Source organism: Humulus lupulus, chromosome 3 (genome assembly GCF_963169125.1).
Source record: "Humulus lupulus chromosome 3, drHumLupu1.1, whole genome shotgun sequence".
In the NCBI taxonomy this organism is placed as follows: Eukaryota; Viridiplantae; Streptophyta; class Magnoliopsida; order Rosales; family Cannabaceae; genus Humulus; species Humulus lupulus.
Genome location: NC_084795.1, coordinates 107,282,840 through 107,304,532, shown reverse-complemented (window position 1 = coordinate 107,304,532; position 21,693 = coordinate 107,282,840). Strand labels below are relative to the sequence as shown.

The window sequence follows — 21,693 nt, the reverse complement described above, 5'->3', positions numbered from 1 at the left end:
GTGAACCTCACCGCCACTGTTACTATATTTTCTTCACAATCTAGGCTTCAAATTCCACTACCCCACGCCTCATTTGCTCGTCATTATGCAGTGGTGACGTATTTCATGGTGGAGCATCAACCAAGTACCATTCTAGGTGCTTAGAAGTGCATTTTGAGCCATGGAGACCACCAATATACCTGTCGTAGCTTTCTCATAACAATGATGCTCTTCATTTTAAGATTTGATAGTTCATGTTTAAAATTCATTGTGGAACTTAGATCTTTCGGTGCTAACCTTAGCTTGTCTTGAGAGGTAAGGATTTATCTTTACCATTTCAAACTCTTAGATTTGAACTTTGATTTTATTATTGACAGCTTGAATCATATTCTATATGTTTAGATTTTATAAAATGTTTATATAATAGAAAAGTGGACTTGTGATTTTGTATACTCTGATTGCTCTGAAGGCTACCACTAGATATATATATATATATATATATTAATGTGATTAAACACAAGCTCTGATTTTTTATATTTTATCAAACGAGCACTGCTATGTTACCCAAATTTTTAAAATGAAAGAGTAATATGCTTCTTGAATTTTGAACTACTTGCATTTGGTTGAAAAACTTGAGAGCTGTGATTAGTTTTGATTTGTACATATTGATGTTTCACAACCTAGTCTTTATGTCATCATAAGTTAATTCAGGTGGCAAGCCGGTGCACCTGTAGGTGTGAAGACTTAGAACCTAAATCTGGTGTTATTTGATCTGAATTAATTGTGGTGGTAATCATGACGACTAGCCTGTTTAGGAAATCAAGTACTATGATGCGATTAGGAGCTACAGGATCTAGTGGAGAGTCGTGTGCATGTGTAGCTCGTTTTTTCTTGTAATAATTTGTGGTTTCTCTAATTTATTTTACACCTGACGATAGATTATATTTTTATCCAATCTAACCATGCAGAGTTTTTTCATAAAAACCAGAGTTCTGGGTGATGGTTACCATACTAAGCTTTTAGCTCCTCCTTGTTTACTTTCCCCTTTAAGTGATAGAAAATCTTCGAATCATCTTGTAGGACCAAGGGTTATCTTGAGTGTTCCTGTAGATAGTGGTTTACTTTGTTCAATTCTGCATATTATGGCCCTGTTTGGTACAAATTTTTTAAATAGTTTTCTTATTAAACAATAAAATTTTTGATAACAACATCGAAAAACATGTTCGGTGAGTTAAAAAATTTTTAAACTTATTTTTAATTTTTTTAAATTTTAATTAATTAAAAATTACCAAATTTTGAAAACACCATTTTCATACTTTTAAAAAAAATTTAAACCAATTTTTATTTCTACCCGAGAGCTTTCTCAAGCTTCAATGGCTTTTCATAGCTCTCTCCAAATTTTCTTCAGGTACACCATCACTTTCATGTGTCTCCCTCATATGATTTCTTCTTCTTCTCAATCTTTTTTTTCTGATTTTGTTTGGGATTAGGGTTTGTGATTTTCCTCCATTTTCTCTCTTGTCCAATATACAATCGGCGGCGAAAAGCTCTGTCTGATTCAGAGGATTTTAATGGAGTTGGTTGTTGTAGATGATCACCAACATTGTTGTTTATAGCATATATAGCATAGCTTAGCTTAGCTAGGCTCGGATAATGATTTTGGCTATGGTAACAGTAACATAAACAAAAACAGGTATTTTGAATTATGATGGGTCTGGCTCTATGAGTATTCGTAGATTTTTTCATTAGGAGGATTATATAGAAACTGATACTGAAACCACCACCATGGCTATATATATATATATATATATATATATATATATATCTAACTCAATCCAAGCCTGGGTTCTGATATTATGCTTCTTCACTGTAAAGGGGCACCTGGGTCGAGGATGCTTTTGCAGCTTCATGAGGTTCAAACTAGGGATCTTCTTCTTCTTCTTCTTCTTCTTCTCTCTAATGGTGTTGTCGTACCCATTGTTATTCAAGCTGATATTGATTGCTCTCAAGGCAAGAGGGGCATTGAGAAAGTTCGTGTTTGCAACTTCCAAGAGGTACTTTCACTTTCATTGTTTCATCTTGATTTGGCTATGTTGTATTGCTAAAAATCAAAACTTTGGGTCTTAGAAGATTACATTTTAGACAAATTAATTCACAATTCTGATGTTGGGAGTTTATGTGATTGCTTCAAAGTCTTTGATATTGGTGTGCTTAGATTGCTTGTTAATTTTTTGTGTTTATGTTGTGGAGTTTCTTCTCCACTATGTGTACTGCATAATAAAGTGTATGGGTCAGAACTTGATATTTATAACTTTGGGTTGTTGTCCTTGTTTTGTATTGATGATATGATGCCATTGTTTGTTTCTGCTGTCTTGCCTGGACCAATTAAATCCTTCAAGAGGAATACTTGAGAAATGAAGTGTTCGGATTCAAAGAAATTAATAGAAGAAATAGAGAAAAAGTTTTCGGGATAATATTGTCTATCATTTAAATCTGAGACTGGAAACGAATTGAAGTTTTCCAAAAAAAAAAAAAAAGAAAAGAAAAGAAAAACTGAAGTTAAACATGGTGATTGCTCTTATGACATGTTTGAAATAAAATAATTGAGCTTTCTTAACTCAGTATTAATTTTTGTTATTTGGATTTTCTTCATTTGTGGTTCCCAATTCTTTATACACTCTTCTCTTAATATCTTCTTCCATTTCGAAAGACAATGGGTGTCAAAATTGGGATTCAATCCATTTTGAAAGACAAAAAATGTATCAAAATTGGGATTCAATTCTAGGTTACACTATTTGTCATATGTCTGGATTAAATTGTTTTTACTTTTGGGGTTTTCTTTTTATTCATATGTCTCGATTAAATTCTAGGTTGATGATGTTGTATACCTTCAGCTAAAGCATCTTATATAAGCCAAATTGGAGAAGTTGAGCCAGTGGGCAGTAGTAAAATACCATCATGTTCACTGCAGAGTAACATAACTTAAAGCAAAATAAAAAAATTTAATGTGACATTTTCCAAGAAAAATAACTACAATAATGGACAGTAAGTCAACTTAAAGCTAAAACTTACACTAAACTAATAACTTTTATGCATATAATAAACCATATACTGAAGCAGAAGTTTTGGGGTTGTGATCTGGATTGGCTCCTGCACCTAAATAATCATTCATTTCAAAATTTATTCTTCCTTTCTTCCACTTTCATAACCTGCAAATCATTCTCACCAAACAGTGAAACTAATATTAATCTCTCAATCTCAAAATAAATAATAAAAGTCCATAAACTACTCAACATACTGTACAAATAATCTTTGTTGCTTTGTATTATGACTATCAATTTGGAATGACAGAGATCTAGAGAGTCAAGGACATAAGTTTTGTTTTGTTTTAAATTGAACTAGATATTTTTTTCCCTATTGTCCTGGTGAGAAGCTCTTTCCATACAATCATATATATGGTGCTTTGTTAGTGAAGTGACCATATAGAAGCCATTATATTGTGTAATCTTCATTTCGTTCATGTTTTAAAACATCACTTGAAGTTAGTATATTTATATATACATCATGATAGAATATATATATTTATAATATGTATCCTTTTATGTTTTTTGGTGTGTGTTTTTATTTCATATGACATTGTATTATTTTGTTAATTTGATGAATATGTGGATACTCTTCATTGCTATTATTGGAATTACTTACTTGGCAATTATAACTAAATCAGTTTTTCAATTCTTGTTGTTCTTGAAATGGTTGTTTCTTTAGGAATAGTCTTGTATTTTTATTTAGAATTCTTATTGAATCACTAGGTCTTACCTAGATGGCAGATATTGATAATGACGTTTCTTTGAGAATAATGATAGGCTTCTATTTGGACTCAAAGGCATGAAGAAATTTTCATGGAACTTATGGAAGAAGTTTTAAAGGGAAATAAGAACTTATGTAGACTTTATTGATTTTGTGTTATCTCATGAATAGATATTAAGTTTTGAAATTTGAGATTATTTGGATATTATTAATATGATCTTTTTTAACTATAAATTTCTTATTTTTTATTTTAAAATAATAAGTAGTGGTCACAAAAAATATTTTTATTTTTTAGTTTAGAAAATGAAAATAAAAAATAAAATTTCAAAAAAAAATATTTACCAAACATGTTTTTTATTTTTTATTTTTTTAAAAAAAATAAAAATAAAAGTTACCAAACACATTTTTATTTTTATTTTAAAAAAACAGAAAACAAAAATAGTTACCAAAAATATTTTTATTTTATAAAAATAAAAAAACATAAAACTAAAATATATTTTTATTTTTGAGTTTAAAAAATTTTAAAACAAAAATTTTACCCAACGCAACCTATGTTTAAATTAATTTGTTTCCTATATTTCCATGTGTATGTATGAGGGTAACTTAAAGTATTATATGTTTTTGTAAGTGATTTGTAAGTTTACTTAGTTTCTTATAACCTTTTCCATAATTGGGTAAATGGTTTTAGTTAAAAGAAGTTTCGTAAGTATATAATTATTTATTCTTAATAATTTAGTAAAATGTTTACTTGATTATAATCTTAACATTGATTTATTAAAATAATTTATTAATTAATATAATCTTAACATTGACTTATGCTTAACAAGTTCCAATAAGCATTTGTAAATTTCTTAATTTAAAACGTTCTTAATTTTAAATCAAAATAACTAACTAGCTGTGACTAGCCTATTATGTTTTTTTTATATTTAAATCAATTAATTAAATTAAAGGTTACCGTTTATAATTCCAATCGTGTGCTATTGTAAATGCTATAAATAAGTTAAATGTTTTTCTTTCATTTTTTTTTAAATTATAGAAAAATGGATTTGTAAGAGCTATGGTTTTAGGTAAAGAAATTGCAAATGAGATGGAAATAGAACCTAAATTTTTTAAAAAAATGTTTGATTGGTAAGAAAAAATAATTTGATAAAAGTATTAATGATGATGATATAATAAAATTTGCTTTCATATATTGATTATTTTCTTTACATGATTGACTAAATTACTTCATCACTTGGAAATAGAATTGAACAGTTTCTAGTATATGCAAATATTTTTAGATATTTATTTAATATGAAGAAATTAAAAGTATTGGATAAAGAAATTTTATAAAATATTACTCTTTAAATCTTGAAGATGTTTTAAAATACAATGAATTTTTCTTATATTGATGATTTAGATTTGTTTATTTCAGAATTAAAAGTATAAACAGAAGTTTTATTAACTAAAAATAGTAGCTCAATTGAAATATTGAATGATATAAAAATAATTGATTCTTTTCCAACAGCATTCATTGATTATAAAAAGTTATTAATAATTTCATTAACATTGCTTCAAAGTTTAAATTGATAAAGTCTAATTTAAGATTAACTATGTTGCAAAACAGTCAAGTGAATTATTAGCTATGTTATTTATTGAATATAATTTGCTAGATAAGCTTCAATACAATGTTTCAATTAGAAAGTTTGCATCCCAAAAAATAAATAATAATAATAATAAACGAATCATATTTATTGTTATTTATACTACTCATTAGTTTTTATGGCTTAGAATGTTTGTTGCGAAAAATTTGACGAAGAAAAATATGCTTTTTGGATGAATTGATTTATGAATTCATCAAATAAATGTAAAATTTTAATCATTTTAATTTGGATGATATATTAATGTTATTTTTTTATTTTCTTTTAAAAAAAAAGGTCTCGTTTAAGATTTTTTCCATGGGTTTCTCCAAAAGCTTGGGCTGGGCCTGATCTGATTATTAGTTCAGTGGTGATACGAGTTTTTGAACAATATCAATGTGTGAGATACAGAACAAGAAGAAAAGCAGTATGAGACCAAGTGGTATTTATAATTCAAGGAGCTCCAAAAGTGGTATTTTCCTTTTAAAAAATAAACTTTGTTTATATAAGTGTATCCCAATATTATTATTATTATTATTATTGAGATATATATATCATATACACTAGATAGAAGCAGCGTGACATAAGCATATATATATATATATATATATAAAGGAGAGCTTCAAAGAGATTATGTAGCACTCTAAAATCACTTCAAATCACTATTTCTATTTTCTCATTTAAACTAATTTTTTAATCCATTTACAAAATCAAATCATGTACTAATAAACTATAAAAAATTTAAATAAGATATTTTTTGAGTTTATATTTTTATTTAATAGTTTAAGATATTTAACAATTTAATAAATATATATGAATAATCATAATAAAGATTCCATTGTGATACGAATATATATTGTTGACGTCGATTTTCGTCAACTTAAAAATGAGAGCAATTAAACAAGAATATATCAGAGGAAATGAAATAAGAAGATGAAAACATGATCTTTTTACGTGGTTCAGCAGTTAAATCTGCCTAGTCCACGAGTGTGTGTTATAAGTGCTTGGGAGTCTTCTGGAAACTTTTCAGAATAGTTGCCTAGAGTTTTCTCCCAAGATCTCAAAATTTATGTCCTTTACAAAGGGAATTTCCTTCTCCATTTATGGAGAAGGTTTCAAAATCCATTCCCACATATTTTGGGAAGATATTCTTTAAATCAAATGATATAATGTCACTTAATGCATTATTTTCTATGTGCACGATAATATCCCATAGAATGTGGGATTGGATAACTAATTATATCATATCCCTTAAACACAAGGATTTTACAACAATAAATACATTCACACGTAACCAACTATCTTAGATATTGGGCTTATTATGCCTTCGAGATTATTTGTCGATCACGAGCTTGTCATTCTTGCTTCGCCTTTGCTCCCAACAAGTCATTGATGGAGTCATTATATTCGAGCTTATGCCTCTCGAGCTTCGATAATCTTGACTTAGGGCAAGAGACACATCAGGAAATATATACAAGTGTTGTAACCCTTTGTTGTTGCGAGCTTACCTCATAAGCTTGAAGCATCTTCGAGGCTACATACTGCACGAACTCACGAGATCGTTATTTACAACGAAACTGCCTGACTAGGGGATCATATGAGGACCGTGCATATTTCGAGCTTACACCTAACGAGCCTAAATTTCGGGATCATAATTCCTCATGCTCGAAATCTGGGTGTAACATTTTGCCCCCTCAAAAGTATCAGTTCGAATCCTATGAGAAGGAAACTTTTGAACTTCCCTCCTTGGACACTGTACCGTCTAAAGTGCTCAAAAGTGAACATGCGTCAACTAGGGGTTGCTCAACCAGAGTACTTGAGTGCTCTTGTACCATGCCCACGTCTCTTCGCTTGCCAACTTTATGCCGCCATTACCACGTTTGCACCCGACCGTCAGATCAGATACCGAATCTGGCCAATGACTCAGATTAACTCGACCTTTGACATTCCCTGGGGCTTAAAAATTTGCTCGTGTCATCTTCTTCATCCCATTTTTGCATCTTTTTGTTTCAGAAAGAAAAAGAAGAAACACTAGAGACAAAAAACCCTTTTTTCCTCTTTGCATGTTCTCAAAACCGAGAAAACAAAACAATTCTTGCCTATTTGACTCTGTGAGCTCATCCTTGCAATCACTCATCCGATCGTTGTTAGGGTCATTTTAGGTTTGTTTTAGAGATCGTTTTAGGTTGTGTTTTTAGTTATTTAAGATTGTTTAGTGCAAATTTACGCTTGTTTTCTTCTTGTTTCAGGTTTTAATGGTCAAGTACATAATATGGAGTGAAATGAGAATAAACATGTTAAATATGATGAATAATATGGATTTAGTGTTGATTTTGGAGTTTCAAGACATTATGTGTGAAAGATACTACATTAAAGATGCTCAACACACGTCGTTTATGCTCTATAACGCAAGTCTGAGACTTCAAGCCATATTTTGACTATTATTTATTCACTTTCTAGAAATAATTCTATAAATAGAAGTTGTAGATATTTCTCTTAGCTTTCCATATCTTTTTAATCATTCAATTTGGAGTTATATTGAAGGAGTTATGATAAAAATACGATAAGCTGACGCTGCAGGTTGTTCGAGACGAGTTAAGTTTTATTTTGTATAAAGTAGCGCCCCAGTGCTAAAAACCAGTGCCCCAGCACTGCCAAGAAACAGAGAGCATGATTTGATGTAGGTTGTAGCGCCTAGCCATTATATTTCAGCGCCCCAGCGCTATCAGTTTTCCAGAAGCGTGTTTTCAGACTTAATTTCAGCGCCTCAACGCTATCCCGTGGCGCCCCAGCGCTAGGGTCCGTACGGAAACAGAATTAGGGGAATTTTCAGGGGTAATCTTGTCTTTTCATGCAAAAATAAATTAGGTTCTATAAAAGTTTCCTTAATGACGTTTTTAGAGGGGGAGATCAAATTAAGCAACAAGGGGGCTAGAGAAGAAACAAAAACCTAGAGTTCTTTTCTTTTTCTTTTTCTTTATCTTTTGATTTATCTTATGTTAAATTCTATGTTTATGTTTGATTTAGCCATCTTTATGAACTAAATTTCTGTTTAGGTTTTCTAATTGACTCTCTTGAAACTCTATTATGATTTAATGCATTTATCTATTTCTTCTTCATCTAAACTCTATTCAGTTTGTGTTTATTGTCACTACAACAAAGACTAATAACCACAACACTAAAATCTAATACTATTAAAAAAGTATTATGGTATGTGCTAAAATTTTATGCGGGTCACTCAAAATTTTTAGCGCCATCTTTTTAATTTCTGTCCCCAAATTTTCGCTGCTAGGTTAACAAATTGCTTTCTTTCTTATTTTAGTTAATTCTCTCTCTCTCTCTCTCTCTTCACTCATCTCTCTCTAAATCCCTAACGACGATTTGTGCCTCTGGTCTCTCACAACCTCTTAGCAAAGATTTATTCCCCATGGGATTCCTTGAATCATTATGAGACAGCTACATAGGGACTAAGCCCAAGGTAATCCTCATCTAAACGTCTCAGTTCATCCATTTGCAACTTCCAGTTTGTTCATGTAGCTCTTTTGCACTATACCAGCCATGTGGACCCTTTTCTTCTCTGTTACCTTCATACTTTCTTTGTTTATATATATATATGTGTGTGTGTGTGTGTGTGTGTGTGAATAAAGTTTATGCGTGATTCTTGTTTGTGCTATACAACCTATTATACTATATATAGAATTACAATAAAGTTGTTAACATTGCAAGTTTATAGTCAAAGGTATAAAGAAACTATCCACGTTTCTCTCTCTAAACTTTTTTTTTTTCTCTTTAGACATATTTTCCTCTTTCACTTACATTTTTGAAATGTTTTGTTCTTATAGTTTAATTATTTTAGGGAAAAAAATTGGTTTCAACACTATTGTTCAAGCCAGCTGAAGTAAGAAGTTGTGCTTTTTAAAGCAAAAATGGTTGCTTCAGAAAGATGAGTCAAAGCCTTTATAAGTTTGAAGAATCAAGATAAACAACAGCATGTAAGCTTAGCAAAAAACTTCAACATTGATCAAGTTTTTTTTATGTGTTCACACTAGTTTTTAAGATCTGTTTTAGGAAAAGTGGGGGTAAAGAGCAAGATATGGAGACTGCGTACAGTAGAGTTTTTCACGGGATATGTATGGGAAACCTTTGACAATATATATATAAATGCATTTTCTTCCTTGTACATTTGATAATATAGGTATATATATTATACCATAGAGCTTTAGATTAATGATTAACTTGTTATTTTTCCAATCTTGGTTGTAGAGAAGAGAACTAATCTATCGTCGGTCTTCTCTGCTGTGGTTCCAGAGGTAGGTTTTCTTGCCTTATATCTATTATCTTTTTCTTATTTGAAAAAGTTCTGGGTTAGTTTTTGGAATGTTTGTTTGTATTGAGGTTCAAGGTAGTGTAAGGTAACTGTGGTCTATGTTACTCTTGAACTAATGGCCAATGCCCCACAAGTGTATGATAAAATGATGCAAAGAAACTGTATATACATTATGAGCTTGGACAGATAGAATATGTTGTATGAGCCCTTTGGTTTAATGAAGTATTCAAGATAGTTTTAGAGGGTGAGCTATATATTTCTAGGCTATTAATCCAGAGGACAATAATTTCTTGCATGAGATGAGATATAATGAGCTTTGTAAGAAAGGAGAAGGGGAAAGTATATACCACTTATATACTTCCTCTATGTTTAATGACACAATAATTCGCAGGACAAAACTGTATTGTCTCGGAGAGGATTTCTTGTATAAATATATACATATATATATTTTGTGTATATATAGAGAAAGAGAGGTATACTTTTCTTCTATTGGAGAGAAGAGCTGTAGTTATTTTGATCTAGTTGAAGGTTTCTCAAACTTTTCATTGGCTCTGAGATTTCTGTGAAACTTTTCAATTCTGAGCAGTCAGATAAGTTTAGACTCACAAGAGATGTCAGCTTACAGATACTCATTGGTAGGGTTTCAAGCTCTGTGCAATTCATTAGACATAGATCCTCAAGACTAGAGAGACTTTCTAAGGAAGACGAAGGCACTTCTTTTATCTTAGTTCCCCTCAAGTCTAATAATCTAATTTTCTTTGGAAGCTGCTCAGGAAACCTATCAAAAGATAAACAACCATCTAAATATAGATGATTTAGAGACTCCAACTGTCCAATTCCACTCGAAAGATTCTTGAGGAATTTACAATTGCTAAGATCCAAACTAGAAGGATGAACAAGAGACCAATTGAAGAGTGTAGCTCTTCTATGGCAGTGGAAGATAAACAAATGTATTTAATGTTCCTAGACATCTCTGAGAGAACTTTAAGAGTAGAGCAGCCACTGAGATTAAGAAAGTAGTCTATGTGTTCATAAGATTCCCACCACGATGGTTTATGATCAGTCTCCTCAGGTCTCTAATAATCTATATCATTATAATTGATATTGTAATTTTTTTCTGCTACTATTTTGTCTTTTGTAAAATACTTGTGAGCAAGAATTTGTTGAAATTTGAGTGAAGGAGCTTCTTCCAAACTCTCACAGCCTTTAAGAAATACTCTTCAAATTAGCTTGAGATAAATCTGGCATATGAATCAAATTCTTTGAAAAACTGAGATTGACAACTTTTAAGCTCTCAAGACACTGTAACAAAAGGAAATGGCAAAAATAAATAAATAAATATATTCCTAGCTCACATATGTATATAAAGTAAAATTATGCCTTTAATTTAATAATATTAAATGCCCCTATAATTTAATTTAGCACAAAAATATGTCAACACAAATGGATAGTTATATTGAGGAATACAATAGAGTTGAGCATGAGATCTATTTTATCTATTCTTTTGAACAAATTATCACACATATTCAACCATCCTTGATATGATTGATATTTGAAAAAATGTGCCATTAATACCTAGTACAGTAGCTTTCAAATGATTGTAAAATTGCAAGCAAAGATGAAGAAAACACATACATAAATTCAGAGAAGTCAAAAAAGAAAATTTATAACAAGTCCTGATCTTGATCCTCATTTTAGTAGTTCATTTTAGTATTCTTTTCTTGTTTTCAAGTACTTTTCAAGGACTTTGCTAGCATTCTTGGGGAACTTTTCTGTACTAAAACAAATGTTAGTGTTTTCAACTCAAATAAATATTATTTGATATTTCTCTCCTTTTGGTACATTTCTGTGTGTGCTGTGTTTATATATGGATATGTATACATAAAAGAGTTATATTAACTGTTCTTAGATTAAGGGCAGTAAAGTACTGTAATTATGCCATTTGATTTGGTTGTCAAACTTAAAGTTTTATCTATTGTTTGAAATTCTATAAAATGGTTAGGCCATATGAAGAATGGCTATAATTATAAGCTTATAAGAAAATTTATCATTATTGAAAACCTTTCTGTTGAGTTTTAGAGAAACATACGTGCTTTCTATCTAACCTAATTTTCAAATTGTGTTGAAACTTTTTGTTGTCAAAAACACTGAGATGCTTTAGCACTACACTTGTGATATGTTTGGTAATTTGAGTAAGTCCAATTTTTATTAACTTAGTGGATGTAGGTGTAGCTACACTCTTCTTAAGCTTCACTTAGTGGTTGGCATATTAATTAAATTGAATCCTTTAGTGCAGTAATTAGCTATATTAACGAGCAAGAATCACTACAACGCATGAATCGAATTTTATATTTGCTTTACATGTGGTTCTCTTATCTTGTTGTTGTTTTGGAATTTTGTTATTTTTTTTTTGGCTTTGGTTCATGGATTTGCTCTGCAACTTTTCCATGGTTTTTTATTTGTAGTTTTCACTATGTTTATTTAATTAATGAAGTGTTAGTGCTCTCTTCTTTGAGGCTTGGTTTATACTAAAAAAAAATTTGGTCTATAAAGTACAATTGAACATCAAATTTGAGGCTATTAGTATGTTTTGCTTTTATTTTGAAAACAGGGAAACGGAAAATAGTGTGGTCTATAATTAGTTTGAAGCTCTTGTAAAATAGTTATTTTGATTTATTAATATCTATTTTGAACTCATAAGGATGTCAAAGTATATGATGATATGATTGACTATATCAATAGTAGTTGCTGGTACAAAATAATGGTAAGCCTTTTATTTTGGTTGCTTTCTCACGAGCATTCAATTAAGTATCAACGCAGAATTCCAACTATATTTAGCTAGTCTCTCACAAGCCTATTTGCACTTTTTCTTTCTATAGACATGGCTTTCCTTCTTTATTTCTTTTATTTGTAGCAAATCATACAGTTTAAATGTTATGTATGCTTTTCTAATTTTTTCCATTCATACTTCTGTTCTTAAGGTACCATTTCCTATCTTATAGTTATGTAAATTAGAACTAGAATTTTTCTATGCAAATAAAACCCGACAGGGGTGCTCCCTTTTGAGCAATTGCAATGGTGAATCTAAGCATAATAGTATTGACTCTCAATATAAATGTAATAAACTTTAATTGGACTAATATAAGATGAGTTTTTTTTTTAACTAAGAAGTTTCTGATTTTTACGCCATGCTTCGGAGGTTGGAAATTATGTAAAAGATGATGTATGGCCTGCCCTTATTGTTGAGACAAGCAATGCTTCTGATCTCCATGTATATACTGTCAGGGCTTTATACAGGGCATTCTAACATCATCTGAACAGGTGGGCTTTTTATTTCCCTTGTGCACACTATAAATGATTAATGGAAAGATTGTAGTACTTTTATTACTACAAAATATATCTATTAAGTGGTAGCTGCTAGATCTGTTATGGTTTTCTATGAATCTGTTAGTCTTACTCTAATTTTTAGCTCATTATAAGTGATGTATTCTCTTTTCCTATTTAACACTTCTATATATTTCAATAAAGTTCAGTTCATTCATTCTTTATCCTCTCTGATTTTCTCATTCACTTTCATTTATGAATTTAACTGTTTGTTTTGTGGAAAATTCATATGCTTAGATTTTTCTTTCTTAATAGGCGGATATGACCGTGTTAGAAGACGAACGACCAACAAAAAGATGACTTTCATCAGCCTTTGTCAAGGTATAAAGAAGAAAGTCTTCTGTTGTGTTTTAGAATTATGCTGCTGAATGTTTCTTTCATTTTCATTATGTTTTAGGTATTGATAGAGTTCTCTGGCTTTGGTTTATCTTAGTTATACTTAGTTTTCTATTGGGTTGAAGAGATATAAAAACAAGTTAACAAAAGCACTATTTTTGAACCAATGGGAAGCCTTTTTCTATTTTTATCTAATATATACAACTTTAGCCTAGAAATTGTATGATTTAGATTTTTATCTATTTTTTATTTTTGTTGTTTCAAGTGGTCATAATCGTAATAGATGAGGTGAGGGTTTTAGAAATCTGTTTTTAATATCTCCTTTTATTCTCGTGTGTTTCAATGTCGTAGTTTATATTTTTTTTCTTTGGAAACTTAAGTAGTTTATCTTTTATTTCATATAAAATTGATCGTTCCATACATTGAGAAGAATACTTAATGTTTTAAGGTCATGCTCAAAAATCCTGCCTTTGAAGAAATTAGTTTTCATGTCTTCCATTACTACAATTATATATATGTTTATATACTTATGAGGATTCAAACTAATCCTCTGATATTAGAATAGGCACAATGAGATCTAAGATACAACAAGGAATAAGATTTTCACTAAATCTTTCTATGTTTTTGTATTATTCTTTTTTTTTTTCTCTTCATGTTATTAAAGGACTTGTATATATATCTACAATTTTCACCCCACAATGAGCTCCAAAAACTATAATTAATTAACTAGCAACAAACAATTAGGTTTGCATTTATTTTATTTTCTGTTAATATGTCCTAGTTTGCCTAGTAGTATTCCATTTATATATCATAAGGTAGTTTAAATTTGCTCATGTTGTTGCTTACTTATTTATAATGGTTATATTTGATAATGGTTGAAGCGTGTCTATGAGTTTGATTTGCTATTTTCTATTGGAATGAAAGATAATTAAAAAGTGGGGATTTATTTTTGAACCTTGTTTGCTTCAATCTACTAATTGCTTACAAAAATAGAAGAAGCTCTATTCTATTTTTGTTTTTTTTCCTATAAGCTAATTTTTAGTTTTGTACCTCTATTGTTAGTGGTCCTGGAATTCAGCGATAGCGGATACTCTGTTTGGCAGTGGAATTTTCTCTTCGTTCATCTCTTAGCTTATTGTTTCTCTCTTGTGTTTTTTGATGGTTTAACACAATTCTATCTTTTGGGCTATTAGCTTTCTGATCTGAACAGCACAAAAGAACAATTTCTATCAAATATTACTTGATGTAAATACTATGCTTTAATTTATCTTTGACTTCTATCACTTTTCTTAGTTTATGATTTGTCTATTTTTCAAAATAAAATAATTTACCAAGTAAAAAATAGACTTTATAGCATGTAATTCGGGCTCCTTCTTCATAATGTTGATATGGGTTTGCCTCTTTTCATTGTTTAAGGTCCTGGAGCTTTACTTATTTATTTTTTTTTACTTTTTCATAAGAATAATTATTTTTATTAGGGTATTGAACAACTACTACCATTCTATTTGAGGTGGATAATAGTACTTTTTTTTTTTTGTTTATTTTGAAATATGGTTTGTTATTGTTTTCTATTCTATATATTGAGTTTTGTTTGCAAGAAAACTATTTTAAGTGGGAAATTTTGCTTTTATTACTGAGCTTTAATTTTTTATGCCTCTTAGTTGGATTTTTTATATTCTTAGCTACACTGGATTGTTTAATTTTATTTGGATCTGGGGAAAGTGCTTGTAAATATACAGTAGCATATGTAGACAAGCTTTTAGATTTAGTTCTTTTTATTGCCTCATTTTGTTGGAACTTTTTATGTCTTGGTCAACACTATCATAACATCTATAAGTGTAAATAGACTTCTTAACAAAACATTCTATAGCCATTAAGCTTTTGGTTTGAGCAAGTGTTGATGGGTTGTACCTGAAGCATATATAATAGCTATTTTTGGCCAGCCATTATGTTGCTATTGCCAAGTCACACAATTCTTTCCATATTTTACATTTCTTGCTTTTGACTAAAACTTGGTACATTCTACCTTGTGTTTGACATGGTAGTGGTTTGTATTTTTCAGCATATATTGGCTGCATTTAATTCAATTTTTTATAGTTTGTATATGTGTATTTATAAAAAATTTCATCCCATGCCCCACAAATGGAACATGCAATTGTCATAGACAATAGTATAGGATTTGTTTATTTCTTTTAACATATATGAGTGTCTTTCGTTTGAAACATTACTTCTTGAGACATGATATAAATAAGCAACACTATGTACTGAGTTTTATACTAATAGTTACAAGGTCAGGAAATAGAAAATAAGGTTTCTTTGGACTTGGGGATGTTAGACTGTTATGAATAAATAAGGTTTCTACATTGGCACTCTTATGGATGGCTTTTATATATTTTTTTTCTTTTTGATTTTGTGTTCTTGCTTGACAGTCTCAGTAAATGAAATTTCATTCTGTACAGAAAAAGTGACTGATAAATTATATTTTGATTCTCCTTTCAACAAAATAGCTTAACTCAAAACTGTACAAAGTTACAAAACTTAAATTTTTTGAAAGAAAGGCCAATCAATAGTTCTATGTTCTGTTTTCAATAGGGATAGTCAGTAATATTTCTTATTGTATCATTAATACTTGGTTTGTTGTGACCAAAAAATTTTCTTATTATCATCTTGATACTAAGTTGAAATTTACTAGGTTGCCAAGGACTTGTGTTCCTACCTAAACATCTTTAAAAAAATCCTCCTTGCTTCCCATTCTAGTTGGTATATTTCTGCTTTGATTTTCTAGTTGGGAATTGAGATCTCTTACTTTCATTATTTATGGAAATCCCATGCTTTTTGTATAGAGAAGCAATGCTAATATATATGTTTTTGCCTTGCTTTTTAACCTGTTTATGCTTTAGCCAGCCATGGGTAATGTTTCATGAGCAATTTTTTCTTCAAATTATCTCTCTATGATTTCTAGCAAGAAGCCAATTGGCTATTTCAATTGCAATTTGAGAAACAATCAACTTTAAACAATTTGTAACCATAACATGTTATTGGCATTCAATTAAATGTTGGTTTCTATGTGTGATACTAGATATTGGTGCCACTTGTATTCTGTATTCATTCAATTCAATACAATTTCATTTTCTTTCATAATATGATATTAGAGAATTAAACTATTCCAGCTTCATTTATCTCCTATACTTTAAAAAGACAAGGTTCAAACTTGTATCTTAGGCATGTCTTTGACTAAATGAGATGTTCTTCATTGGAGATCATCACTTATAGATCACTTATAGATTTGTAAACTTGATTAGAACAAATTTTAAGGAGCTAGGGTCTGGTCTATCCTATATAGGGTCAAAAAGATTGATTTTAACACAAAATAATTGTGCCAAATCCATCTTTTTGAAATAACATCCTCTGCGAATATGTATCACTGTTTTGTAATTACTTGTTAGTGCCCAAATAACTTAAGGTCTAGAGTTTAGTACCTGTTTGAGCTCCATATTCTATTACACCTCTCCTTTAAATGAGATATGAGATTCGATGGATCTACCCTAGAAATAATAGTATCATTCTAAATGCTTTTGTAACTCAAATCTCCCAAACTTTTAACATGCTGTCTTAGTAATTAAGCACCTGAACTAGAGATGTCTTTAGGGTGAAATTGAGGCCCCTTTAACTTGAAAATGTTAATGTTTGTTTACTGTATAATATGTATCTATTCACTGTGTGATAGCAGTATTTTGAATTTTGAAGTATGTTCACCTGGTATTGCTTGCTTAGGTCTTATATTGTATACAGTTTTATTATTTGATTCATATTATTTAATTTTTTTAAGCATATACCTTACCTTTTATCTGGTATTGCAGGAGAAAAATGTCTCTTTCCCCATCAATTGGAGGAGCAAAGGATACTTAATTTTGAAGGCTTTGTGTTGGGTAGCTGTAGAATATTTTCTGCTGAAAGTAGTAACTTTTCAATATGTTGAATATTTAAGACTACTTGAATACTTAAAGAATATTTTGTTGTTGAAAACAATGTTGAATGTTTTAAACTAATTTGTGGATTGTTAATACAATGTTGAATGTTTTTACTTTTTGTTATTTGAAAATCAAGTTCATTTGATGATGCTAGTATATATTAGAAAGTTAATTTTAATTATATAAAAAAAATTAAAATATAATAGAATAAAATAGTGTTATATAAATGAATATATAATGAGAATTTCAACTTATCTAAATATTAAAATAATACGAAAATTGTGTTATAATATCTATTACAATAATACTTTTTATGTAAAGAATTTTGTTATGCAAACTTCATTATATAACACAAATAATGTGTTATACTAAAAATGTGTTATACTAAAGTGTAGTATAACACAAATTTATAAGTATTGAAATGTGTTATATAATCGACTATAAATAATATAATTAAACACTTATCTATTTATTAAAATAACACAGAAAGTGTGTTATCGTTGATAGTATAATAACACATATGTAGAACAATGATAAAGTATTATGTAAAGTACCCTGACCTACGATAACATAGTCGGTCTTAACACATCAAAAAGTGTTATGGTATGTTTTAATAACACATTTTTGGTGTTATTAAAAACAATTTTTCTTGTAGTGTGTGTATGTAATTGACTGCACACCTTTTACATATGATTTATGAATTTGAATCAAAATCTGAAAAGTGAGATTTGAATATGCTAAAATTGAATAGACATAGATTTCAATTTAGAATGAGAGTATCAAATTGGTTTATGTGATATAGGGTTGTATTCATTGCTTCCTATTGTTTGAATTGACCATAGAAATATAGGGAATTCACATAAGGTCAAGTTTTCTATTTCTTAACTTGAATAGTTCACACTTTTGCATGCCTATCATTTCAGTGAAAAGAGTTTCAGTAGTAATTGAATTAAAGAATAATAGAGTGGATAGTAGAGAAGATTAGGATTCCTAATTGTTTCATAGTGAATTTAATCTTTGTGTTCTTGTTATTATTTGATTTCTACAATTTTCATTTATTTCTGTTTTCTTATTTTCAAATTTCACAAATACAGTTTTCATTACCCTAATAGAAACCAGAAATTAATTATTTGGTAATTGATAAATCAGTTTTCGTGCGACGATACTCGTTCTTATCGAGATTTATTACAAATTGCGATCACGTATACTTGCGTAGTTATAAAATTCACAACAAGTTTTTGGTGCCGTTACCGGGGACTGAAAAATTATCAATATTAAAATAGTTAATTTTATTTCTAATTTGGCTGTCTTTTGAATAATTTCTAACTTGTTTGGCTATGGTTGTTCTCTATCTCAGGTACTTTCTTTATATGCATAGTAGAAGGGGAGCTAACAGTCTAGTTCCAATTAATCTTGAGATCGAGAAGGAGTGCAAGCGAAACCGAAGAAACAAGAGGGCTGAAAGTTCCATTGTTGTTACAACAGATATTAATAACAACAGTGTGGAAAACATGAGCGGGGGAGCACCACAAGATCAAAATCCTGCTGGTCAAAGACCTCTACGGGACTATGTACTCCCTACTGTCACAGGGGTACACTCATGCATCCGTCCACCAGCAGTAAAGGCAAACAACTTTGAGATCAAGCCTGCTATCTTGCAGATGGTCCAAACTACAATTCAATTTGGTGGCCTCCCCACTGAAGACCCCAATATGCACATAGCCAATTTCCTCGAGTTGTGTGCCACTTTCAAGATGAATGGGGTGAGTGGTGATGCCATTAGATTGCACATGTTCCCATTCTCACTAAGGGAGTGAGCGAAAAGTTGGCTGAATTCACTTGAGGCCAATACTATAACAACTTGGGATGCTCTAGCTTAGAAGTTCTTACGAAGTTCTTTCCACCTGCCAAGGCTGCTAAACTGAGAGGGGAGATCAATAACTTCTCTCAACTTGAGGGAGAATCTTTGTATGATGCTTGGGAGAGGTTCAAGGACTTGATCAGAAAATGTCCTCACCACGGTATTGAAAAGTGGATGTTGGTCTACAAATTTTATAATGGTTTGTGCGGTACCACTCGTACAATAATTGATGCAGCAGCAGGAGGAGTATTTATGAGCAAAAGAGCTAATGAAGCTTATGAACTCTTAGAGGAAATGGCCACTAATAATTACCAATGGCCAAGTGAACAATCGGGCAGTAATAAAAAGGTTGCAGGGGTTCATGAACTAGATGCAATCACAGCCTTAACTGCTCAAGCTATGTCTCTAACTTAGCACCTACAACAAAATATCATGTCTGCCCAGGCTGTGCAAGCCCAAGTAATGTGTGAATTGTATGGGGGGCCTCATCCTTTTGACCAGTGTCAAGCTGCTTTAGATCCCAACAATGTCCCATTAGATCAAACTTAAGTTCAGGCAGTGGGTAATTTTCAGAGGCCCTACAACAACCCCTACTCCAACTCGTATAATCCGGGGTGGAGAAACCATCCTAACTTTTCTTGGAGAAATAATCAGGACCAACAACAATCGTTTCAACCACAGTATAAGTGGCCTATGACTCAAGCTCCACCACAAGCATCAACCTCTCAGTAACCTAGGCCACCAGCTCCTACAGAACAGCCTAGTGAATTGCAACCTGCCCTACTGACTCTCACCAACACTCAAACTCAGTTTATGACTGAGACTAGATCCTCTATCAGAAATTTGGAAATGCAAGTGGGGCAGTTGGCCAATATGTTGAATACTAGGCCCCAAGGGAATTTTCCTTGCAATAATGTGGTAAATCCTAAGGAGCAATGTCAAGCTATCACTTTGAGGAGCGGGAAAGAAATTGAGGATCCTTCTCTAAAAAGGACTCAAGAAAAAAAGGCAGAAGAAGAGGAGAGTTGTGAAAAACTTGAGCCCCAAGTGGAGGAAAAGGTTACTGAAGGCCTTGCAACCAAAGAGAATATTCAACCGGTAGTTTTTGATTCTAATGTCAAAATCCTGTATCCACAACGACTCTGGAAGAATTCTCTTGACAAACAATTCTCAAAGTTTCTTGAGGTGTTTAAAAAGCTTCACATTAACATCCCATTTGCTGAGGCTTTGGAGCAAATGTCGAGTTATGTGAAATTCATGAAAGAGAGTTTATCGAAGAAACGAAGGTTGGAAGACTTTGAGACAGTGGCATGTACTGAAGATGCAATGCAATTCTCCAAAGGAAGCTTCCACAAAAGCTTCAAGATCCGAGGAGTTTTACTATCCCTTGTATTATAGGGAAATTTGAATGCAAACATGCTCTTTTTGATCTTAAAGCAAGTATCAATCTCATGTCACTATCTGTATTTTGGAAGCTTGGTCTTGGTGAGGCAAAGCCTACTACTATTACTCTTCAGCTCGCGGATCGATCAATCAAGCACCCAAGGGGAGTTATTGAAGATGTGCTAGTCAAGGTAGACAAGTTTATTTTTCCAGCGAATTTCATTGTTCTAGACATTGAGGAGGATACAACGATTCCCATTATTCTTGGGAGACCATTCTTAGCTACCGGGCAAGCCCTCATTGATGTGCAAAAGGGTGATAGTTGCTTTAATGTTAATGTGATTGAGGGGGTGGTGTTGAAAAAGAGGATTACTAATGATCCTCTTGAGTTGGCTTTGGATTTGGGTGATGATAATGAAGAGGAGGATTGGGTGACTCATGAGTATGTGAAATGGATCAATTCTTATGGTCCATGTTACAAGAAGAAATTTGAAGAATTAGGGCAAGGGCCTGAACGCCCCATACCATCTATTGAGAAGCCTCCAGTCCTTGAGTTGAAGTCCTTACCGGAGCATCTTTGTTATGTGTACTTGGGGGGAGAAAGAAACGCTGCCTGTAATTATTTCTTCATTGTTGTCAAAAGGTGAAGTAGAAAAACTTTTAAGGGTTTTGAGGGCTCATAAGCATGCGATTGGGTGGACTTTGGCTGATATTCGAGGAATTAGCCCTTCAACGATAATGCACATAATTCTTATGGAAGAAGATAGAAAAGCCTCCATTGAAGCTCAACGAAGGCTAAATCCCTCTATGAAGGATATTGTTCGAAAGCAAGTACTTAACTGGTTGGATGCGGGGGTGGTCTATCCTATTTCTGATAGTGATTGGGTGATCCCCTGTTCAAGTGGTGCCTAAAAATGGAGGAATGACTGTGGTAAAAAATGAGAACAATGAACTCATCCCTACTTGTACTGTGATGGGATGGAGGATTTGTATTGACTACCGCAAGCTGAATAAGACGACGAGGAA

The 21,693-nt window shown here is 31.4% G+C and overlaps 1 long non-coding RNA gene and 1 other non-coding gene across 8 annotated transcripts; one reads left to right on the top strand and one right to left on the bottom strand.

Annotated features, from left to right (window-relative positions):
- The first annotated feature begins 1,212 nt into the window (after positions 1–1,212).
- On the top strand, positions 1,213–17,546 carry LOC133823047 (uncharacterized). Of its 7 annotated transcripts, none has more exons than XR_009888110.1 (7): positions 1,213–1,387; positions 1,470–1,672; positions 1,855–2,033; positions 5,703–5,877; positions 9,262–13,053; positions 13,372–13,437; positions 17,313–17,546. It is a non-coding gene; the product is annotated as an uncharacterized LOC133823047 (long non-coding RNA). The 7 variants fall into 7 exon arrangements; XR_009888109.1 differs by lacking the exon at positions 1,470–1,672 and having other exon boundaries at positions 1,217–1,387; positions 9,262–9,397; positions 9,669–13,053; XR_009888107.1 differs by lacking the exon at positions 1,470–1,672 and having other exon boundaries at positions 1,215–1,387.
- Positions 17,547–19,341: 1,795 nt separating this feature from the next.
- On the bottom strand, positions 19,342–19,448 carry LOC133827692 (small nucleolar RNA R71). The gene has a single exon (XR_009890343.1). It is a non-coding gene; the product is annotated as a small nucleolar RNA R71 (small nucleolar RNA).
- Between the last annotated feature and the right edge of the window lie 2,245 nt (positions 19,449–21,693).